Raw genomic sequence first — 25,641 nt, 5'->3', positions numbered from 1 at the left:
AAATGAACACGAACATTTTCCTGGATGAGAAAAAACATTTGTGCTCCCATTACTTATATTGACTTTCAAGGGAAATGAGATATCCAGCTCCAACAGGCATACATTTCCAACATAGCACTGTACAATAAATCAGGTATGTGTGTCGCTAACCTTGATTTTAAGTATCTGGAAGATCATCACACTGGTGTGTGCTTTCTTGTCTGCAGAAGAGTCAATAAAAAAGTTGTTACAAGGCATCTGTCTGAAACCTGTTCACTCTTACTTGTGAATCAATCCCCGCTATTGAGTTTGTGCAGCCCTGGCAGACAACTGAAATGGAAGCATAATTAATTTGGATTCCCTCTGGAACACTTACACTTTTTCCATACAAATGGGGGGTGGGAAGAAGAATACTAGCCTTGGCTACTATTATTTAAAAGAGTCAACATGCTTGGGGCCTGCATTTTTCTACTTTCCATCTTGCTTGGCAAGACAGTCTTGAATCTTTCCTTGTTCCCCTCTTGCAAACATGGGTCCAAGATTGATCTTAAAGGTTCCATCACCTTCCAAGTGTCCATTGCTAAAACTGAAATTAGCAATCCTAAAAATTACCCTGAGCTCATTGGATGAAATAGGCTGACTCAGTATTAACTTCTGGGTGTGTTCTTGCATGTCAGTTCCTTATCCTGAAAATCTCTTGGAGGATTTTTTTAAAGTCACTTTGTTCGTATCTAGCATTTTAAATGAAGGCAACATTTTAAACCGGGGTTTCAATCTGGATCTGATTGATAAATGTGCTTAGGGATAGGGAAATCTGTCAGTTTCAGTTTATCATTTTTTCCAGTCTTAAATTAAATTCTCCACAATTCTTCATCTGTTTGCACATTTTTAAAAAGTCTTCATGAAAATTCACCAGCATTTTACTGCAAATTTCTCTGTTATTTTGCCTAATAACTAAGAAAGTTAGTTGCCTAATTCTAAGAAAGAATCTGCTAAAATCTGGAAACTTGGATCCACTTCCGGACCGGCTTCCCCTCATCAATCTGCCAAACTCAAACAGCTCTCTTTTACAAACAAGTCTGATTGTGCAGAATTACAACTTAACTCTTCCAACCCCCTTCCCACAAGAAAAACAAAAACCTGAAACTTTCAACACCTTAGTTTCCGATGCTACTTCGCTGCCGTCCGCTCCTAATCTGGTAACTACTGAAGCTATTCAAGATGTCCGTTTTGACTTTACATGCGAAGGGGAGGAAGAATTAATAAATAGCTTCCATACTTTCACAGATGCTGAACAGAGTGAAGTTATTAATAAAATGCAAAACCTATTAACCAACCTCAGAGCAAAAAGGACAAGCTCCAGATTTCTGGAAGGCTCAGAACTGGGCTCATCACCTATAATTCAAGTACCCCCCTCTAATACCACTCTAAATGAACATCCACCTTACTATTCAAATGTCTGCAGACCCAGTATGCTCTGCGATGCAATAGTACATGAGGCACCAGAACTAATTTGACAATCTTCATCAATACTTGCGAACCCCTTTTCAACTACTAAATCATCTGAGAGAAGGGTCAACCACCATTCCCATATATCAAATTACCTAGGCCTATTTACAAAAGAGACTGCTGATTTTAGTATAATAAATTCCAACTCCTCCATAACGGTAGTACCCACCTCGCCCTACACATACCGTCAAAGGAGTCCTGATGTTAGGCCTATTTCAACACTGCTAGGCAAAGGGAAATACAAAAGACTAAACATCGCCAAATCTTCTAAAGATATCATTGTTTCACGTTGCCCAGTAACCCCTACTCGAGTCAATCAACAAAAGGGACAACTTACTCCAGGAAAAAAGTCACACATTGATTACTCAATATTACTCTTTAATGCCAGATCAGTCAATAATAAGACTTCAATAATCTATGATCTCATCCTAGACGAACAGGCTGATATTGTCTGTATAACAGAAACCTGGCTTAACAACTTAGGTGGAGCCAACTTAGTTGGTATATGCCCGCCTGATTACGCTGTCTACCACCAACCCAGGTTGGATCACCGTGGTGGGGGAGTAGCGCTTATATTCCGTAAATCTATTGCCTTATCTAGAATCTTCCTTCAGCCTTCCCCTGGTTTTGAATCTCTTTGTCTGAAACTTGGTCATCATAATCACATTGTAATTCTTGTGATTTATCATCCTCCCAATTCACCAAGCCACTTCTTGCTTGATTTATCCAATCTAATTGCAGGTTTAATATTGGATTCTCCTAAACTCTTAATTTTAGGAGACTTCAATATTCACATAGAATCCTCTACTTCAAGTGACGCTCTTGACTTTCTATCCTCAATGTCTACATTGGGGTTGCAACAGTTAATTTCAACCCCAACACATATTGCAGGCCATATCTTAGATCTTGTCTTCCTACCAGAAACAGGTACTTCTGATTTCCGAATAGAGAATATAACCTCTACCCCACTATCATGGTCTGACCATTACTTAATTAGCTTTAACCTTCTTGTGTCACCTGTACCCCACAAAACTAGAATTTCAACTAAATTATATCGCCCTAAGAGATTGTTAGATCCCGACATATTCGCAACAAAGTTTAAGGAATATTCATGCCCCCCTATTGGAACTCCAATCGACACTTTGATCTCCTCTTGGAACAACATTATGACTGAAATTATGGATTCAATGGCTCCCCTTCGCCCATTAAAAATTACAAGATCTAAATCAGTCCCCTGGTTCTCCAAAGAATTGTTAGAAATGAAGCGTACTTATCGAAAGCTAGAACGCCGTTGGCAAAAAACCAGGAGTCCATCTGATCGAGCCCAAACCAAGGAATTTGTGAAAATCTATACTTTGGCCAGACACGCTGCCCAAAAAGCATGCTATTCAACTGCAATCAATTCAGCCGGAAATCAACCAAAACAACTTTTTCAGATAGTTAACAGCCTCCTTCGTCCTAAACAGCTGGCTTCTGATATAGCCCACTCTCAATCCCGTTGCCAGGAGTTTACCACATTCTTTGAAACTAAGATAGATCAGATTCGCTCCACCTTGGACTCTATTAAAATAGCAGAACATAATGATATTCCATCAGAAATTGATGTAGCCAAACTGGCAGAATCCAATGACACTCCATCTGAAACTGTTCTCCCATCCCAATTTATGAACTTTCAACTTATCTTACCGGTTGATATCCCCCAACTTCTCACTAAAATGAGACCGACAAACTGCTCACTTGATGTCTGCCCTTCATGGCTTATAAAAACATCAAAAGCTCAACTTGCGAACTGGCTCTGTGTGATAATTAATGCCTCACTCCAACAAGGCCATGTTCCCAAGACATTGAAAGAAGCAATTGTAGTTCCTTTATTGAAGAAGCCTTCCCTTGACCCCACACTTCTTACCAATTTCCGTCCAGTATCTAACTTATCTTTTATCAGTAAGGTTATTGAACGAGCTGTAGCCACACAACTTCAAACATTTATAGATACTAATGATTGCTATGATCCCTTCCAATCAGGCTTTCGACCAAAACATGGGACCGAAACATTGCTAACAGCACTGGTAGATGATCTACGACTTGAATTGGATAGAGGAAATCTAACTTACTTAATTTTGCTAGACCTGTCAGCCGCATTCGACACTATTGATCATACCATTCTCTTAGACCGCCTCTTTAGTATAGGATGCTGAGGAACGGCACTACAATGGCTCCGCTCCTTTCTGGAGGGCAGGCTACAAAGAGTTGTCCTTGAAAATTTCTCATCCAAGTTTTGGCCAGTATGATACGGTGTCCCCCAAGGCTCCGTATTATCCCCAATGTTATTCAATATTTATATGGAGCCCCTAGGAAGGATTATCCGCGAATTCGGAATACACTACCATCAATACGCAGATGACACCCAACTCTACTATTCTTTCCCTCCAGATACCATAGAGGCGGTTCGTCCCCTAAACCAATGCCTGGTTGCCATACAAAACTGGACTAATAGGAATAAATTAAAACTTAATCCAGAGAAGACGGAGGTTCTGTTAATTGGACAAAAACCGTCTCATGAAATTAAAAACCTACTTACCTTAGACGGGGTCCCACTCCCTCTGAAATCCCAAGTTCGGAGTTTGGGTATTATCTTAGATTCCGCTCTATCCCTTGAACCTCAAATTGCAACAGTATCCAGAAGTGCTTTCTCTCAATTAAAACTAGTCCGTCAACTCCGTCCTTTTTTAGAGATGTCGGACTTGAAGCAAGTGACACAGGCTCTTGTGACCTCAAGACTGGACTATTGCAACTCCCTATATATTGGACTATCTGCAAGATCACTTCGCCCGCTTAAGCTGATACAGAGAGCGACGGCAAGAATGCTGACCAGAGCAAGCCCACAGACACACACCACACCTCTGCTTTATCAACTTCACTGGCTTCCGATCTCATTCCGTCATCAGTTTAAAATCTTAGTATTAACTTTTAAAGCTCTAAATGGTTTAGCACCAATATATTTATCAAATCGTATTCTGGAATTTAAACCTCAGCGACGGACAAGAATACCTTTTGAACACTCTTTCATTATCCCATCCACCTTTATAATCTGCCGTGCCAATACTAGAAATAAAGCTTTCTCGACCATAGCGCCCATCCTATGGAATAATCTGCCACCAGAGATCCGACGTTCTTCTTCACTCATGGACTTTCGCCGTCAGTTAAAAACTTTTTTGTTTCGTTTAGCTTTTAAACATTTAATAGTTAATTGATTTTTAATGTTGTTACTGTACTCTTATTATTGTTATTTTAGATTGTATTGGATATTGTTACTGTTCGCCGCTCTGAATTCTATGAACTAGGGCGGGGTATAAATTATTAAAATAAATAAAATAAATAAAAATAATACATGTATTTTTGCAAAGCAATTTCCCCTAATATAATGTGTTTTGTATGTTACTTACACTAATATGTGTGCATTTTTATGCACGCTTTACCCAGCATATGCATTTTTGTACACATTACTTGGCTGGACAACTGCATTGCAAAATTCAGAGAAGTGCAAATTTTGGAGGATGGCTGCATTCCAATTCATGTTTTGTTTCAGTAAGTGCGAATTAGGCAAGTTTGCCTTTAAATGCAAACTGAATCAAATTTCTCCTCTATCCCTATGTGCTATAGAGGTGCTGCTAAAAATGGCGACATCCCAGGCGGGTTCTCTCTGCCCCCCCATTCCCTTGCCCACCCTCAGCATAATTTGTTGCTGCCAACAACAAATACAGTTTTGCCCACATAAGCAACAACACTCACAGCCTGAACATTAGTTGGACAAAGATGGCTCCTCTGCTACCCTGTAACAAACACAGTCCATCCTTCACTCATTCCAATGGAGCTTGTGTAGGAGCACTTCCTGGTGAACTGAATGCATGGTCCATACATGGTCCATACCTTGATCTCTTTAACACCTTCAAAATATAATTTTATAAACATGGGTGTCTATGCAACTATTGTTAGAGGGAATATGATATGATTCAGATTTACAAGTTGTTGACACCTGCAGTGCAGCACACTATTGTGGTGTTAGGCACAGTGTTCACCAAGAGATGCAAGCCCATACACATCAGGTAATATTCTGTGAGGCTGAAGATCCACTATAGGTGTCCCATGGGGATGCTGCTCCAAATGGCACCCCATGCCAATGTCTTCTATGGTAGTGACAATCAACCCATGATGTGATATCATCACGTCATGAAAATATCCAGCCCCCCATACAAGAGATCAGTAGGCTTAAGGGAAGAAGCCCTCAAACTGAAGTACAAAAAAATCTTTTTATGAGGGGACTAAGGAAGCAACACCAAAACAGGCCAATAAGGACTGATTGTGCTCAGTGGCTATGGAATATTGACTGTTGGCAGAAGGAGAATAGAAAGCCAGGAGAGAGGGGAGAGGAATGGAATGGAATGTCTGGAATTCCAAACAAAAGCACTCAACACTACATTTTGTTGGAGGTCCAGTTTGTAAAATACTATTCTTAATGTATTCAGGAAGGTGTCTCACAGCAGATTGCTTTCCTTCTTAAAATGTATGAAGTCAACCCCCTTCAACTTCATATCTTTTTCATAGATATCATACATGACACCATTAGAAAATCTGAAAGGTGAGTTTGATGATCTATCTCATTCAGATTTGATTCTTAAAATTCATAACACAGTTTAGTACACTTCTTAGTGATATATTTTAAAGACAAACAGTAACTTCAAGCCACCTTTTCCTGTTTATGTTCCAATAAGCTGCAAATATCATGTATGTTTAACCTAGTAAATTTCCATCACTTAAAAAAATGATTTCAAGAAAAATAATTTAAATTATTTTAAAATGATTCATATAAATCACCCAGAGCCTTAAGGATAAAGCAGATCCATAATTTTTTAGGGATAAATTTAAGGACAATGCCCTCTTAAAGATGGCATCGGCAGCAGATTTGTAAGATAAGAGCTCGTAGTTGTTACCTTAAAACTTTAGCTCCAATTTGTTGTGGAACATCTGGCAGAAGTAAGAAAACGTCAAGACTATTATGAGCTAGAAGAAAATATTTACAATTCCATCGTAAGTGCCGTAATTCCTACTAACAGACTAAATAGACCTCCTGATACAGGCGTCATTGCCCTGAGTTGCTATCTTGGACTGCAGCCGTAAAACTTGCGAAGCTCTTAATCATGTTTATTCGTGAGGGGCTCTTCAAGAAAAGCCTCCAACTGCCTTTATTTTTCGTTTAAACAGCAAAATACTGTAACCAGTCATCTCAGTTTGGTTTTAACAAGGCAGGGGTGTAGGAGCTTGGGGGTTTCCCCCCTTTCAGTGCTTGATCTTCCTCAAAGGAAAAGGAAAGAGCAAACAAAGATTTTATCCTATTTTCCTTCAATAAATGAAGGCAAGAAAGAGGAAACACTTAGCACTCGTACCGGTACTCTTGACTGGTTTGTGGATGGTGCATGGAATAGATTTGAAACACTTGAAACATTAGAAGGGGTGTCACAAGGAGAGATAGACTTAGCAACTGAAATTGCTCAAGTTCAAAAATAAAGGGATTAATACCTGTGGAAGGGAGAAGCTCTGGCTCTTTATTTAAAGGAAGACTGCAAAAGCTGGACTCAGAAACTTCTCACTTGCATCATGGTGAGGATATAGCCCCTGAGGTGATTCAAAATACATGGAGCGATTTAAGATCTTTGGAGGGTGTTGTGATTCCTGAGGACGTAAATCAAGTTTCCTGTTTTAACGAGGATAGACAAGACAGGACTTTTATGCAGGGAAACTCAGACCCAAAAGAAATGACATCCAAGAAATATTCTGAGTTAATAATCAAAGAACTGGAACTAATTAAGAATTTTTTGTCAGAGTGTTACGGTTTGTTAGCCATTATGGCTGAACTATGTAAGAGAGATAAGGACCAGTGTGTCCTAAAAGAAGTGATGCCAAGAGTGAACCCGTGAGAAGTTGGAATGTGCATGTGATTGTCACGCAAAGGGTGTAGCATTCACAAAACCTCGTAAGGGGGGGAGGAAGAGCCAAAAGGAAATGTCACCAAAAAGACTAAAAACATCAGGACTGCTAGGAAAAGTCTTAAAATGAATAAACAATATAAGAAAATGGATATTAATAGACTTTAAATTATTCAAGGACTCACCAAAGAAGATAGTAAAATCAACCCAGGAGAAACCTAAGAATTATGAGGTGTTCCAACCTAGTGATGTTAGGTCTCCAGATCAAACAGACTCAGAATCACCTTTACCCATAAATGGAAAAATGTGTTTAGTAGTTACTGCAGACGAAATCCATGATCCATGGCAATACATCATCTATTCAAGGGCAGGTCTAATGAACAGCAAACAGAAGGTGTAGCAAGAAGGAATAAAATTAACAACACGTCAAAAGTGGGAATTTATTTTGAAGTATCTAAAGTTAGTCTTCCTTAATTTTCCAAAACCTAAAGGCATGCTTTCTCAATTACAGAGTAAATTACACTTTTTACAACTAGTAAACAAAGCAATCCCACAAACCCTTAATATGGATGATATATTAAATATAGATTATTTATTCTATGATTATCATCATGCATATTCTGTGGTGACATTTAGGAGTTGGCAGATTACTAGAGAAATATATGACAAAAAGGCTGAATTTCTAAATATGGGTTTAGAGGTGACTAGAATTTTTGAGAGTAATATTCCCATAGCTATATGTCATATGAATTTAAGCTCTGAATTAAAAAATAAAGAAATTGGTAAACTTATTACTCTGGAGGACACTCAGATTGATAGCCAGTGTTATAATTTAAAACAGCCAAGTGCAAAGCAGATAACATTCCACAGAGTAAATGAGTCTAGAGCTTCCCTTGTCTCAGAAGAAAAGGAACTTTTAAACTCTTTCCTAGCTCTACCACATAATTCACAGGAAGAAATAATTGTTAGATTATCATCTTTGAGAGATACTCTTATTCATTCTAGGATTTTAGATTCAATGACCCCAGCAGAGGTCACCAAGATATCAAACAGAAAAGTGAGCGCTGAACAGCTGAAAACTGAGGAGAATGATTGTTACAGAAGTGATGACAACAAATCTGGAAAGAGATCTTCTCCCCTTAAAGAATACCATTTTACTGCCTCTTCTGGGGCTGTAATGTCAAGTGTAGAACGGCTGCAAACAAGATATCTTAACAAAGATGAATTGGGTCATTATGAATCTCCATCAAGACATAAAAACGTAACAGCTGATACAGAGCCTTTTAAGCCCCTAAAGGAATAGGGTCTGTTTTTGTGGATGAGAATGGGGAGTTGGATCAGATTGTAGAGCTGGATTGACAGATTATTTATGAAGATGAACCATTATTTAGAACTTCAAAACTTCAATTTAATAGACGGTTTAGGGATAAACAGAAAGATCTGGATATGATCAATAATCAGCTTAAAACCTTTACTTGGAACATGGCAGGCTGGGCCTTTAGACAAAGGGATTCTGAAGTTTTGGATTTTTTAAGATCCTATGATGTGATTTTTATTCAGGAAACTTGGTTTACTAAGAAAATTGGTTTGAATGGTAAATGATATCCTTGCTGAGTCGCTAATGGAAAGAGTAGATCAAAGGCAGACCTCGCAATATTGATATCTACTTCTCTTCAATCAACCATTAGATGGTTTCCGCCATGTGGAAAAATTGCAGTGGGTGGTTTACTTGACATTGTTCATCAGTGTTTATATTCCCCCTCTTCCCACTAAGAATGGTATAAAACAGATCTGAAGACTGAAGATTAATCTGAACTGTCATAAACTGGTGTCCTATGTTCATAGACATGATCCAAAAGAGGTAGTCAGGTAAGATCAGCCTATAGAGTAGGCCCTCTCCTCCCCACAAAATCTGTTCTGAGGGTTCCCCCAACCCTCCAGAACAGATTTGGAGATGGCACAGGGTGACATGGGGGGAGGAAAGGGGGAAAGTCCCCTTCTTGCTAGTTGAAGTTGTTTCACTAGTGCAAGAAGTTAGTTGAATATCACCCAAAGTTTCATTTTCAGTAGAAATGCGTTTACAATATTGAATGTCTTGATTGTCAAGGCGCCACAAAGCACTTCAGGGCGACCCTTCTTTAAACAGTGTAGCCTCAAGCAGATCCAGCTTCATCTTAGAATCCCTCTGAAGCAGCACAAAATTCCTCTTAGGTATCCTGACTTGGCTTGGGATTCAAGATTCATCAGAATCCAATGCATACCCCTACTATATAGTATACTACTATCTGACATTGCAAAGTTCATAGGTCTGAAATGTCAACGGCACAAACTTGCAACTGGAAGAATGAATGATTGATATAAAAGGTGAACCTACCAACAAAATAAAAGAGGGCATCCAACAGGATCCAATCACTGTCAGAGTTAATGTTCCATTTTGGTCTAAGATGCCTCATATTTCTTCTGAATGCTAAAGCTTGCATGATTCATTAGGCTTCCATTCATTATGAAACTAGGATAGCAAATTATATCCTTTGTAAATGGAATCATTACAGCAGTAATTTACAAAATATATTAAGCCCTTTGATGATCTTTTTCAAAGAAAAAAAAAAGCTCTATATACTTTTAAACACATTGCCAAGCAATTATCATTTTTAAACTGTAGGTCCTTCATTCAAAGTTTTTATGACTTCCTGGAAAATATTTTTGTGTACGTCTAATGTCCAAATTTGAATATGTCGCACACTATGGGCTCTGTAATTGTCAGAAAGTTTAAAGCTGTAATGGAATGTGAGAACAAGACATAATGGTAAATTGCCTTAAGTTGATTCACTTTTTAGTTTGGCATTGTTCTGTCTCAAAAGCAATCCAAATCAGCTTGTCCGTCAAGTGTGACTAGCATATTGAAATGTTTGTTAGGTAATGTTGCTGTCTCTTTGTAGAGTTTCTGATTGTGATACACATTACCAATATTGACTATGGAGTCCCTGTCCAAAGGACTCACAAATATTTTGAAGACAACTGAATTGTGGGCTTCATTTCCAGTCTTTAGAAGGGGGGAGATTAAAGAAGTTGGATGAAAGGGAAAGGATAGAACTAGGGTTGGTACTTTCAGACAAGTTGGCCTATGAGAGCTCCATATCTGTAGTGGGATGGGGAGGAAAAACAGAAGTATATCTAGTCAGAAGCACAGCCAGAAGGCTTGGGACCAAATGGACACCATGGTACCTGTGCTATCATTTGGCAGATGAGCTTTTTGCAGTACAATCTTAAACATGACTACTCAGATGTAAGTCCCAGGGATGTATGCATAGGACTGCAGCCTTACAGTGCAATCCTATGCATGTTTACTCAGAAGTAAGTTCCACTCTGTTCAGTAAGGTTTACTCCAAATCAGAGCTTGGAAAAGTTACTTTTTTGAACTACAACTCCCATCAGCCCAATCCACTGGCCATGCTGGCTGGGGCTGATGGGAGTTGCAGTTCAAAAAAGTAACTTTTCCAAGCTCTGCTCCAAATTAGGGATGTGGGAGAAATTCAATTCAGTTCACCTTTAAAGCTGAATTTATCAAATTCACACTTTCCAATACAATATGAGAACCAAAACACAACAACCCTTCACAATTCACAGCCTAATTTTGCAATGCAGTTCTCCAACCAAACAATGTTTACAAAAATGCAAACATCAGGGGAAATGTATATTAAAAATCGTTGTATTGGTAAAAATAATGTACAAAAATGCATAATATTTGCAATATACACATTGCAAAAATGTGTGCATTAGTCAAAACAGCAGATAAAAATGTATTTATTAAGAGAAAATGCTGAAGAATTTTCATTAAGATATATTTTTTTAAAAAAATAACAAATTGCTGCAGAATTCTGGAGAACTGAATAGAAGATTGGAAAAATGAGAAATTGAAAGAACCAAAATAAACAAATTCTTCCATCGCTACTCCTAGGTTAAAATGTGCATAGGAATGCAGGCTTCATTAGTCAAGATCCCAGTAACTGCATAACTCTGCTCACTTCTGGCACCATCCCTGGATAGAACAATGTTTTTGTTACATTGAAAATTCATAAAATTCATGAGTGAGAGACAAGGGGGAATGTTTGATAGGAGTGTTTGGTATGAATGTTTTATTCAGTGTGTGTATTCTTGTTTATTTGTATGCATTTAGATTTGAGTGGTTTACATGGAGTGGACATGTTAGTGTGGTGTTTTTAGGATGTGAGATTGAATTTATGTGAGTGCTTGCAGAGTGATTTGAGGTGTGTTAAAATAGTGAGCTTGAGTGCATTGGTTTAGAATGTTTGTGTTTGATATGTTTGACTAATGTGAGTGTGTTGGTCTTGTAAGGGTGTACTTGAGTAAATTGAATTATATCTATTTCCAACTGTAGTTATATGAAACTCTGTTTGCTGTTATAAAGGGGGATGCCTGTTTTAATTGTTTTGCTTGACTAATTAAGAAATGAGTTAATTCTTTTTGTCTAATTTACCATGTTTAAAAATAAGATTGATGCGTTGTAACTTGATATGTATTTTTAAAAACTGTTATTGAAGCCTAGGGGATATCTTGTTCATTCTATTATGTTTGCAATGATTTTTCTCATATTTTTTGTAGTTCATTTTTATATGCAATGTTGATACTAAAGAGGACGTTCTGCTCAGTTATCAATTGCATTTTATAGATTGTGTAGGGTTTTTTATATTTGCTGTTTAAGATGTTTAACTTTTGTATTTGCTGTTTAAGATGTTTATACTGCTTAGAGTTTCATTTAAATATAAGTGGTATATAAATTGTCTAAATAATAATAATAATGGAGATATAGCAAGGGGGAGAGCATTAGAGATAATAGATTTCTCACAGCAAGACTAGTAAAGGACAACCAGGCAGTGGAGTGTAGCTCAGACATGAGGGTTCTTCTGGATCAGACCAAACGGCTATCCACTCCCGCATTCTGTTCCCACAATGGTCAGCAAGGTCAAGGTACCTATGGAAATCTCAGAAGGACATGAGCACAAGAGCACTCTCCCGCTCATGACTCCAGCAACTGCTATTCTGAGGCATACTGACTCTGATACTGGAGGTAATATATTAACCATCATGACTAGTAGCTATTTCTTTTTAGGTTGACGAAACCAGCTCTTTTCAGGCTAATTGTAAGGCTTTCACATCCATATGTTCAACTGGCTATAGTTTACTCCCATATGGAATTGCGTGGTAAGATATTTCACTTCTGCATCATCAGCATGTTCCCTTGGGTGTAGATTTAAAATGTTGCTGCTGTTCTCATATTTGGCTCCATGTATGAGTTTGTGTTCACCTTCTTATTTCTGGGCTCCTCTGCTTGCCCTAAATCCTTCCACTCTTGATCACTGCTCCTCCCCCCCGCCTCCAAATGCCACTTTAGCATTGTCTTATTGAACCCTGTTAAGTCGTTCAGAATCTAGCTATAGTCATAGCTATATGTGTGGAGGAAGCAGCAGGGCTGCAATGCTGTGCCCACCCTGTGTGCACAGAGCCTGTGTATGTGCAAACTATATGTATGGCCAGCAACCTGCAAAAAGCAGAATTCCTGCTTGCAGGGAGAGAGCCTGCACAATTACAGTTTGATCAGACATAGGCACTGTTCACACAGCTTCAGAGGAATGCATGGAATTCAAATATGCAATCCTTCCCTCCTTCCCACAGGAATTGATTATACATGAATTCTCACCATTTGAACAGGGTTGTGGTCAGGACCACTTTGCATGAAACATGGGTAGCCTACATGATGTTCTCCAGGGGTTGTTGGACTACAGCTCCCAGCATCCCAAAGCATTGGTCCTGCTGGCTGGGGCTGATAGGAGATGTAGTCCAGTAACATCTAAAGGACACTATGTTAGCTACACCTGGCTCATAAGAACTAATTTTTGTGTTTCATCACGGTTGTGCCATAAGGAGACCTCATACCCTCAGACAACAGAAGAGTCTGTAGATGCAATACCATCAATGCAAACAGGGAACCAGTTTTCTCAGCAGCTGAGAGCAACCAGGAGGCTGTGGCATGAGCACCATGACCTTTGCAGTGAAATGTCACATCAGTGTGTTTGCTGGTCTCTAGATTCAGTTAATGGTTTTGGTCCAGCTCCTTCTTTGACTGAGGGTAGATTAGAAAGACGCACATGTTTTGTCTCATCTTTAAGCTTCCGCTTGAATAGGGAGCTGTCCATTATTATCTAGCTTATGCATAGAGTTGTGATGTTAGAATATATTAGAAGGCTGCTTAGTCTAACCCTGTATGCAAGAGCCAGAAGCACCAACCTCCAAAGATCACCCAATGCAACCTGCAATAAGATGTATGACAAGCAGGGAATCAGTGCAAAAATGTCCTCTAAAATCATATTCCACGCATCTGTGAGTCCATCTGTTTTTCTGTCTGTGCATCCTCCCCCAGAACAACTGCTTTGCCACCTCAAACCCTAGAGGTACCATCAAAATGGAGAGGGAAGAGGTGGAGGAAGGTAATAGATCATGTCTGAGGAAGTAACAACTTTCCATCTGGGATATAACTCCTAAAAAAAAAACCCTTAAAACAACTTCTGTAGAAACTGCACAGGGGAATGGTGCTGTTTCTATTCTTTAGGGGAGTCATATATTTATTATTAATTCAATAAATATCCCGCCTTTCCTTCCAAAGGACACCATCAGCAGCCATTAACATCTGGCTGTAACAACAGTAGCCACTGCTAAAATCCCAGCCCCCAATTTGGACCTAAGAAAAGATGCACACATATCTGCAAATAGGAGGGGATTTGTGTAATGCAAGGATGGGGGAACCTGTGTCCTTCCAGATGTTGGTGGATCCAATTCCCATCAGCTCCGGCCAGCATGGCCAATGGTCAGGGATGATGGGAGTTGTAGTCCAACAACATCTGGAGGGTGACATGTTCCTCAGCGTAGTGCAATGGTTGCTGACACCTTCTCTGTATGGCTAGCAGCCTTATTGGGCATCTTGTCAATACGGCCTCTAAGTGGGGTAGGCAGCAACTGAGGATGGAAATAAAAGGGGAGGGGGCATGAGGTAAAGGTGCAGCAGAGAGACAGAAGGGCGGAGCAAAGTCAGATGAACAGCTGTGGCTGCATTCTCACACACATTCCCACCGTTAAGTGGACATCCTGCTACTTTCTTCCATTATTCCTTCAATAATATTCATGGTTTTCTTTTCCTTAGTTCCTTGGAACTAGATTTCAACTCATTTTCTCTGGGCATATTAAGAATGGGTGATAAATATTAAACACCGAGAGGTTATGTCAAATGCTGTGTGGGTAAGATGCATAATCGGGAACAGTATTTGCTAGGCTTCTTCTTGAGGGACACTTTTAGGAGAATGGAAAGAACTCCATCCTTGGACTAAAAGGAAAATTACTTGCTGAGGCCTATATATCAGGATGGTGGACTCGATAGGCCTCTCATCTTCAATTTTGTTTAATAGTTACACATTGCATTATATTCCTTTTTTTACAGGAGAGACAATGTTTAAATTAACATAAGAATAACCCTGCTGAATTGGACTAAAGGTCTATCTAGTCTAGCATCCTGTTTCCCACTGTGACTAAACAGATGCCTATGGAAAAAGGAATTTAAGGTGTTGTGGAAAATAACCACTCTGAGCTGCCTTTTATTGAATTGGATAACTGGTCCATCTAGCCCAGTGTTGTCTACACTGACTGGCAGTGACTTTCTAGGTTTCTGGGAGGGATCGTTCCAGTCCTACTTGGAGATGCCAGGGACTGAAGTTGGGACCTTCTGCATGCAAAGCAGATGGTCTGCCACTGAGCTACAGCCCACAAGGCTTTCACATTAGTGCAATTGTCCTCATACTACCCTCTTGTACTAAGAAAGAGTTTTCGGAGAATGGCCCATTTATATGAAGATGTATATCCCATCTTTCCACTTCCAAAAAGAAACAGCTCAAGGCGGTTTATCCAGAAAATAAAAAATTAACAATGAAAAGGAAAAAGCCAATGACAACAATAATAAGCTGCGATTAATGATACAATAATAAAACAGCAACATAAAAAATAAAGATATTTTTTAGAATACTAAATGACGTAAAGAAAGTTCCTTGCGTACCATTTACCCCACCTCCCCACATCACATTTGCACTAAATTCAGCTGCTGATCCAGAGTTTACATTGTGCCTTTATGTTCCTGAAATCATTAGCCTCATTCTTACTAAGGTGATACACCTGCATCTGGCCTGCACCACTTCAGATTGCAGATAGTGGCTCACATGATGGACTATTCCTCTATACCAAAACCTGTCATCCCTTAACATTGAAAACAGGCTTCATAGGGAAAGGGCTAGGCTGGAATCCTTCTGTAAACAGAATACATCTTGTGAGTTCTCACCTCCAATCTGAACTGGGACAGGCCAGACACAGGTTTACCAGCTAGGCCTTTGCGTCAGAAGGGAAGCACCACTATGTTGCTCTAGACACGTGTACCTAAGACATGTCTGAAACTACTTACATGTTGAGGAATAAGCCCCTCGGGAACAATGGATAGGTGGGAAAATTTAGTCTGGTGCTAGAGGAACTTTTTGTCTCTTAAGCCTCTGACTCTATTCTTGCCAGACTGCAGGCTACTGTCTGTAGAGCTGGTCCTGAAAACTTGCACTTTCACCAAATGAAAAGAAGCTAGGGTGTGCATCACTTAAGAGCCCTGGTCTCAGTAATGGATTGTCACGATAAGGTTTCTGGGAAGGAAAAAGAGACACCAGACTTACCCAGAAAATGGAGTTTTGTTGTGAGCAGGGATGGAAAGATCTGTCACTTTTGGTTCTCTCACTTGCTCATTTTTCCAGTCTTAAATTTGGTTCTTCACATTTCTGCAGCAATTTGCGGTTTTTATCCTCATGAAAATCCTTCAGCATTTTAGTGTGAATTAATTTTAATAAACACATTGTTGTAGGCAGTTGTAACTAGTGTACATGTTTTTGCAATCAATTTCCCCAAGTATTATGCGCTGTTCTATGTTATTTTCACTAATATATTCATTTTAATGTAAGCTTTCCCCTAATATGTGCATTTCTGTAAACATCCTTTGGTTGGAGAACTGCATCAAAAATGTGGAGAAGTACAATTTTCAAAGGATGGCTGCATTTCAGTTCTCATTATTTCAGAAAGTGTGAATGTGATAGATTCAGCTTTAAATGTGAACTCAGTCTAAGTTCTCCCCATCCCTAGTTGGGAGGAAGGCAAATGAAGAACGATTTTAAGATCCTTTGCAACAAGTGGGGTGGATTGAGAGAAGGGGTGTTGACACATTACTTACAAGTGTACAATCTGTGTTGTACCAATGTACACAAATAGTTGAGCTACAGATTTGCACAGTTATTTGCACACAGCATTCAACAAATGTATAGTCTGTGTACCTGTGTTCACAACAGCTGAGCTGTACTTATCAACATGTGTACATTCTTTCACACAGTTTCATGTGTACAAATATCTTGTACCTGTGTTGGGTGTAACTTGTGCACAAGCCTAGAGAGAGGGAAATGGTGATGGGGACTTGACACCTGTCCTCAGTCTTCTGAGGATGAGAGGGACAGACAAATACTCAGGAAAAGATTAAGGTCATATTCTACACCATACATTTAAAGCACATGGGTACCCCCAAAGTATCCCAGGAATACTGTAGTTTGTTAGGGGTGCTGGGAATTGTAGCTCTGTGAGGGGTAAACCACAGTTCCCAGGATTCTTTGGGCAAAGCCATGTACTTTCAACATGCTTTAAATGTATGATGTGGATGTGACCAAAATCCCAAATCCATTTTCTGAAGATGCTTAGACAGACACCCCTGTGGTAAGAAATGAGGGAGAATGCAGATGCTTAGATAGCCACCTTTGCAGTAAAAATTGGGATTCTTCCAACTCCTTATTTGTGTCTGTGAAAACTTATCAAGCTTGCCATATATTGTGAGCCAGAGCAAGCGGAGCACAGAGGAAGCAGGTGATATGCACGCATCACATGAAGGCAAGGCAGAGGCCAAGACAATTGCAGGCAAGATTGTAAGCAGAGATATCTGACTGAAAGGAAGTGGAACGAGGATGTTGGAAAGCAGCAGGAGCTCCAGGCTGTCAGTGTTTTACAGGAGGGATTTGAATGCCTAGTGAGAAATGTAGGCTTGTGCGATTAAGGTGGATGAAAAGGCTCCGTCACCACAGTACAAGAAATCCACTTTGAAAATGAAACAGACTTTTTGTGGTTAGAAAAGTGACAGGGAAATGCATTGAAAAGTGTGGAACGACTGTACGGCTGATGGGAAGACTTATAAACACCCCATGAGCAAATCAGGATGAATGAAGGAGGAATGTTTGTTGTCGGATAATGACAGAACGGCTGTAGCTCAGTGGCAGAGCATCTGCCTTGCAGACAGAAGGTCCCTCCGTGTCAGCTTTGGGCAAGCAGATCAGGGACAGTTGCCAGAAATTAGAGAATGTCCCCAATAAATAGGGACAGATAGAATATGTGGGATTTACTACAAGGTTGGTTGGTTGGTTTTAAATTAGGTAAGTTGGCATGGAGAAAACCACTTGTGAACTGTAAACTGCTGCCAATGGGAAGAATTTTAAGCCATGCTTTGGATGCCAAAGATCCCAGGTTTATTTAATTTAATTTAGCAAAATGTATATACTGCTTGATTGTAACAAAAAAACAAAACTCTAAGCCGCTTATGAGGTTCAACCCCTGATATCTCTTGGTAAGGCAAGGACAGATCTCTGCCTCAGACCCTGGAGAGCTGCTGTTCAACAATATTGAATTAGGTGGACCAGTGACTTCCCGGAAGTGAGTGCTCAGCTGGTGACTGTCTCTGAGAGATCTCTGCCTCAGAGGAAGCTTTTTTCAGGTTAAAAGCCAGTTAAAAGGAAACTTTGACTGGCTTAAATGTTCTCCAAGGTATAGGAGAACCGATCAGATTTTCCACAAGACTTCGTTGAGCTGTCGGCGGCTGGAATTGATCAGGAAATTCCTGAGATAAGAAGGCATGCCGATCGGCTGAAGACGGAGTCAGGACTTCCATGCAAGCTGTACTGGGATAAAGCGAAGCGTTTTTTTTTCCTTCAAAAAAAAACGTCCTTAACCAGCGAGCCTACTTCTGTCTAAATCTTATCATTTGGCTTAAATTACTACAATAAAAGGGATTTGTTTACGAATCAGCAACTGAGAAACCTGGGTGAGTCATACTTTTTCTCTTTTAAATATAATTAAGGAAGAAAGAAAATGTAAACAACTTATATATTTTTTTTACGACAAAAAGCTGGCCTGAATTTGGAGCTTTAAAGTTTAAAAACGGATGAGAGGTAATTATTATTTGATGGAAATATATTTTGGACTATTTTTCTCCTTGGACTATTTTTTTTTTGGACGAATCTGCTGTTCGTATATGTTACTAATCGCTTGGTGTTGGCTGTACTGGGAACCAGGATTGTTTTGCATTCTTGGACGTAGATAAGAACTGTGTTGTGCTGGCTGGACTATAATAACAGGCCTGGAATATTAACTCTTTTGTTGGTGGAGGAAAAAAAAAAGAAATAGACTGCCTCTAGGTTTTGGGAACAGTGGTTAATATCAGAAATTAAAGGCTTCTTTTGAAAATGACAACTAAAAAAGCAACTAGGGCCCAGGAGCGAAGAGGTTCTATTGACCCACAGGAAGGGGCTATACCCCCAGATATGTTTCAAAAAATAATGGAAGGGATTAATGCTATAAAACAGGAAATGAAAACTGAATTGATAGATATAAAAGACTATATTAAAACACAAGTGGATGAGATTAAAGGGACAATTGGGCAAATAAAGGAGGATGCAAAAAATAGTAAAGAAAAGGTACAAATCTTGGAGAATAGAACAGATATATTAAATCTGGAATTAGAAAAAAACTTGGACTATTTGGCTGTGACTGAAATGAGAAATAAAGAGCATTGTTTGAGATTCCGTGCAATCCCTGAGGAAATAGGTGAAGACATCAGAGATAAAATTGTTAATGCTTTAGTAAAATTTCTGGATTTGAATGAAGATCGGATGGAATTTGAAATAGACAAAGTTTATAGAATTAATTCCAGATATGCAACAATGAAAAAAATTCCAAGAGATGTGCTTGTTCATTTTATAAAGAAGACGACCAGAGATATGGTATTACAGCAACACTTTAAAAATACCTTTAAAATTGATGGTAAGGAAATACTGGTGATGAAAGAAATTCCTATTAGACTTCTACGTAAGAGAAAAGAATATGCTTTCCTTACAGAAAAACTTAAGCAATGCAAAATTCAATTTAGATGGGATGTTCCAGAAGGAGTGATTTTTACATTCAGACAACAGAAATATAGATTGAATACTGTTCAAAAAGCAAGGGACTTCTTGAGAAAAGCTTCAAAAGATATGGAAGAAGATAAACTCAAAGATATGGATATAATTCCTGGGAAACAAAGTCAACAAGGATATGCAGAGGAGGGGAAGGAAGATGATGGATTAAAAGGAGCATCAGGCACATTTTAAAATACACGCTTAAAGATGGATTACAAATATCTAACTTGGAATATAAATGGAGCCAACACGGCGCAGAAGAGAAAGAAAGTGTTTCATTATTTGAAAAAATTAAAATTGGATATAATTTGTTTACAAGAAAATCATATTAAGAAGAAAGATTCCAAATATTTGATTTGTAAAAATTTGGGTGAAGAATTTATTTCAGCTGGACCAAAAAAAAAAATGGAGTTGTTCTTTACATTAACCCACAATTGCTTCCTAAATTGGTATTACTGGATGATAGTGGTAGATTTGTGGAGGTTGAAATTACTTTACAGGGTACAAACATTTTGATAGTGGGTATTTATGCTCCCAATGAAGATAAAACAAGATTTTACACAGGACTTATGGAAAAATTGTCAGAGTTTTCATATGATCATTGGTGCGTCATGGGTGATTGGAATGGGGTAATCTCACCAAAAATTGATAGGCTTTCTGAAAAAAATATCAAAGAGACACAGGGTAAATTACCGAAGATTTGCTTTGAACTGATGGAACGTTTAGAATTGGTGGATACCTGGAGATATATAAATGATAACGCAAAGGAATTTACTTATTTTTCAGAAAGACACAAAACATTCTCGAGGATTGATATGATTTGGATGTCTAAAATTTTAGCGAAGGATATTTTTAAAATGGATATATTACCAAAAACTTTTTCGGACCACAATCCTGTGATATTAACTTTAAAAAAAAAAAATCTTGGATTTAGATGGAGACTAAATGAATCTTTACTTCAGAATGACAAAGTAGTACAAGAATGTAAGAAGAAATTAAAAGAGTTTTTTGAACATAATTTACATAAAGGAACAAGTGAAAATATCGTTTGGGATACAAGTAAGGCATTTATGAGGGGATATTTTATTAAATGTAATTCTGAATTAAAAAAAAAGAAACAACAGAAAATGCAATTAATTTTGGAAGAAATAAAACAAAAAGAGGAAGAATTGAAAAAGAATCCAACTAAAGTTTCTATTGTAAATCAAATTAAAATGTTACAGAAACAAGTGTCAATGTTGACAGTTAGAGAAATTGAAAGGAAACTAAATTTTGCTAAACAAAGGACTTTTGAATTTGCAAATAAACCTGGGAAATGGTTAGCATATAAATTAAGAAAAGAACGTCAAAAAAATATTATTTTAAAGATACAAGAAGGAGATGAGACGCTGACAGATAATGTAAAAATCAAAAAGATTTTTCATCAATATTATTCAACATTGTACAAGTGTCAGGAAATTCCATCTGAAAAAATAGAAGAGTATATATCTAAACAGAATTTGCCTAAAATTACAGATTTTCAGAGACAAGCTATTAATGGCCCTATTACGTCAAGAGAGATATCTGAAGCTATAAACAAAATTAAATTAGGAAAGGCGCCAGGACCAGATGGGTTATCTGCAATGTATTATAAATGTTTGGAGGAAGAACTCTTATTACCTTTACAGTCTACAATGAATTTTATTCTGCAAGAGGGAAAGATACCGGATAGTTGGAAAAATGCTAATATAACATTAATACCTAAAGAGGAGCAAGATTTAACTAAAACAAAAAATTATCGGCCAATATCTCTATTGAATAATGACTATAAAATTTTTACAATGATCTTGGCAGAAAGATTGAAAATAATATTGCAACAATTTATTCAGGAAGATCAATCAGGGTTTTTACCTAAAAGACAATTACGTGACAACGTCAGGAATGTCTTGAATGTGTTGGAATATTTAGAACAACGAAATGATAAACAAGCAGCTTTGATTTTTTTAGATGCTGAAAAAGCATTTGATAATTTGAATTGGAAATTTATGTTTCAGGTTTTGGAGCAAATGGATTTTGGAGACAATTTTATAAAATGGATTAGATCGATTTATACATCTCAGAAGGCCCAGATAATTGTTAACGGAGATTTAACGGATTCATGTGAAATACAAAAGGGTACAAGACAGGGATGTCCATTATCTCCCCTTTTATTTATTCTGGTCTTAGAAGTGCTGCTTAGAGATATAAGGCAAGATAAAAGGATTTCGGGATTAAAGATAAAACAAGAAGAATATAAATTGAGAGCATTTGCTGATGACTTGATAATTGTACTAGAAAACCCTTTGGAAGGAATTCATATATTGATGGACAAATTAAAAGAATTTGGACCGTTAGCAGGATTTAAGATCAACAATCAAAAAACAAAGATGTTGGTGAAAAATTTAACTTTAAGGGAACAGAAAGAGTTAATGGACAAGACAGATTTTACAATAGAAAAAAAGTTGAAATATTTAGGTATCATTATGACAAATAAAAACTCAAAGTTGTTTCATAATAATTATGAAAAATTATGGACAGAGATTAAGAAAGACTTGCTAAGATGGGATAAACTACAACTGTCATTAATGGGTAGAATATCTGTGATAAAAATGAATGTATTACCGAGAATGATGTTTTTGTTTCAAACAATACCTGTAATATCCTCTGATTTACCTTTTAAACAATGGCAAAAAGATATCTCTAAATTTGTATGGCAAGGAAAAAAACCAAGAGTTAAATTTAAACTACTACAAGATGCCAAAGAAAGAGGAGGACTGGGATTACCAAATCTGAGACTTTATTTTGCTGCCTGCTGTTTAGTCTGGATAAAGGAATGGATTTTATTGAGGAATAAAAGACTATTGGATTTGGAGGGCCATAATTTGAAGTGGGGATGGCATGGATATCTATGGTATGACAAAGTAAAAGTAAATGTAGACTTTAACAATCATTTTATAAGACGTCCTCTGTTGAAAATATGGAATAGATACAAACCAAGGTTTTATTCGAAAATACCATTATGTGTCTCAAGTCAAGAAGCGTTTTATAGAAGAGAAATGACTGGAAAAGAGAAATGGTTAACTTATCAAGAACTATTAGAAAATGTACATGGAGAATATACAATGAAAGAGAGAGAACAACTGACAAAGGAAGGATATAGTTTTCAATGGTTTGCCTATTTACAATTGTTAGAAAGATATAAAATGGACAAGAAAATGTATGGGTTTGAAATAAGTAAATCTGTTTTTGAAATAGGATTGTGTACAAATGATGAAAATATAATTGCGAAAATGTATAAACTCTTATTGAAAATGGATATGGAGGAAGAACAAGTAAAAGAGTGTATGGTAAAGTGGGCAAAAAATTTTGGTCATAACATACAAATGGATCAATGGGAAAATATGTGGAAAAAAGGTTTGAAATTTACACTATGCTATAATCTTAAAGAAAATTTTTATAAAATGATGTACCGTTGGTACATGACTCCAGAAAAGTTGTCAAAAATGTATAGTAATGTTTCTAATGTTTGTTGGAAATGTAAACAACAAGAAGGATCATTTTATCATATGTGGTGGTTATGTAAAAAGGCAAAATCATTTTGGGCACAGATAGGTAGGAAGATGCAAAAAATTCTAAAGATAAATATTCAGTCAAAACCAGAATTTTTTTTATTGGGTTTTATGGATAAACAAATAGAAAAGAAATATGGAAGAATAATATTATATATGATTACGGCAGCAAGATTATTATATGCACAAAAGTGGAAAATGGAATCAATACCAACAATGGAAGAATGGCTATTGAAATTAATGGATTTAGTAGAAATGGACAAATTGACATGTTTACTTAGAGAAAAATCGACAGATACATTTCTTAAGGAATGGAAGCCTCTCTTAGACTTTTTGTTGAAAGATCAAAATAAAATGATGATACTGGGATTTGACGATTAATTAAGACAGCCTACGGAGAAAAGGGACTCTGTATGTATACATTAAGGGACAGGTTTGATGTATATTATATACTTATAGCTGATCTGCGACAAATCGGAAGTCAACTATTTTATTTTCATTTTTTGTTGATGTATTGTTATGTTTTTTTGACTTTGTTTTGTTTGTCTTTTGAAAAATTTGAATAAAAATTATTAAAAAAAAAAAAGAATTAGGTGGACCAGTGACCCGACTCAGCATTAAGTCGGCTTCCTATGTTCCTGCTAAACAACCTGACTGGGGTGGCTTCATTGTTTCAATGAGCGCTTCATTGTGTCTACAGTCAGGCGATGTACCATTGACCAATGGTGTGATGTCAAGGATGTGTGTGGTCCAGTTCATGCAACCACTGCCAGCAACGGGCTCCATGTTTTGGTGGGCCCTTGGGGAAGATACCTGAAGTCACTTTTCCTCCTCCTTACCACAGTTGCTGCTCATGATTCCTCCTCCTCACCATTGCTATCACTCACTCACTTGCCAGGACCAGGTGGCATCACCTGCTGCTTCTCCTCCACACCACCTGCTTGCTCACCCACTCTGGCCCAGAGGGAGAGATCGGGTGATCAGGAGACAGGCAGGAAGGTGGAGGTGCATCTGGAGTCCCTTGGTAGGGATGGACGAATCTGTCAATTTTGGATTCTCCTCTTTTTCCCAATCTTAAGTTCCATTTTCCACATTTCCACATCAGTTTGCCTTTTTTAAAAAAGGCAATTTGGGAATGCTTTGATTTGGATTGCTACATTGAGCAGGGGGTTGGACTTGATGGCCTTATAGGCCCCTTCCAACTCTACTATTCTATGATCCTAAAAAAAAGTTCTTATAAAAATTCATCTGCCTTTTCGTGCAAATGTTTTATTTGCAGTTTTGTCTGCAAACATTTTGGTATGCGATTTTGCCTGATATACACATTTTTAAAAATTCCCCCAAATATGCTTTTTATATGTTATTTTCATCAAACGTGTATTTGTATGCACACTTTCCTGTAATATACACCTTTTGTACACCCGATTCAGCTGCAGAACTACATGGCAAAATTGAAAGAGGCGTCAATTTTGCTAGCTAGCTGTATTGTTTCAGAAAATGTGAATTAAATAAATTCACATAAAAAAATTGAACCACACCAAATTTCTCCCCCATTCCTAGCCCTTGGTAGTGGGTGGTCCACCAGGGCCTAGCCCTCAGTACTTGCTTGACTCTACCAGCTCTCAGTGCCAGGCCTGGCCACTCTGCATGTGGCTGCATAGTATGTTTCCTCCCTTGTCATAACTGTGCTTAATGGCAAACATATTGTCTCAGCTGTTCATTGCAAGTCCACATTACCATTTTTGTTTTTGTTTTTGCCCATGGTGCTGGTGCTGTTCAATCCACACCAGGGGAGCTTGTAAAATGGGCAAATAAAGAAACTCACTATCAACTTGTATGGCAACTTGCAACTCTGCTTTGTACGACTCTGCATGATCATTCCTGGTAATATATCAAGGAAAACAAGGATAGGAGAACCCGGTGACGATCTCCACCAAGACTTTATGCTACCCCTTCTTGTCTCATTCAGAAGGTGTGAGGCAAGGCTCTATGGGGAATCAGGGAAAGTCGCCAGTGCAGGTGCTAATCGCCTCCCTGACCATTCCTCCCTTTCCCCTCCAAATGTGTGCTTCCAAATGTGTGCCTCTTCCGAAGGCAACTTTGGCCAAGAGGCAGCATGCCAGTCTGGCTCTTCCCTAACAATGGAAGTGGCTCTTTGCCCAAAACTCCTTGCCTGGATTGTTTATACTGACAGAACTTTTGCTCCCCATGAATCCTTTCTTCACATGA

The sequence above is a fragment of the Rhineura floridana genome, chromosome 5 (genome assembly GCF_030035675.1).
Source record: "Rhineura floridana isolate rRhiFlo1 chromosome 5, rRhiFlo1.hap2, whole genome shotgun sequence".
Taxonomy (NCBI): Eukaryota; Metazoa; Chordata; class Lepidosauria; order Squamata; family Rhineuridae; genus Rhineura; species Rhineura floridana.
The sequence above is the reverse complement of the archived record's forward strand: the minus strand, read 5'-3'. Positions refer to the sequence as shown.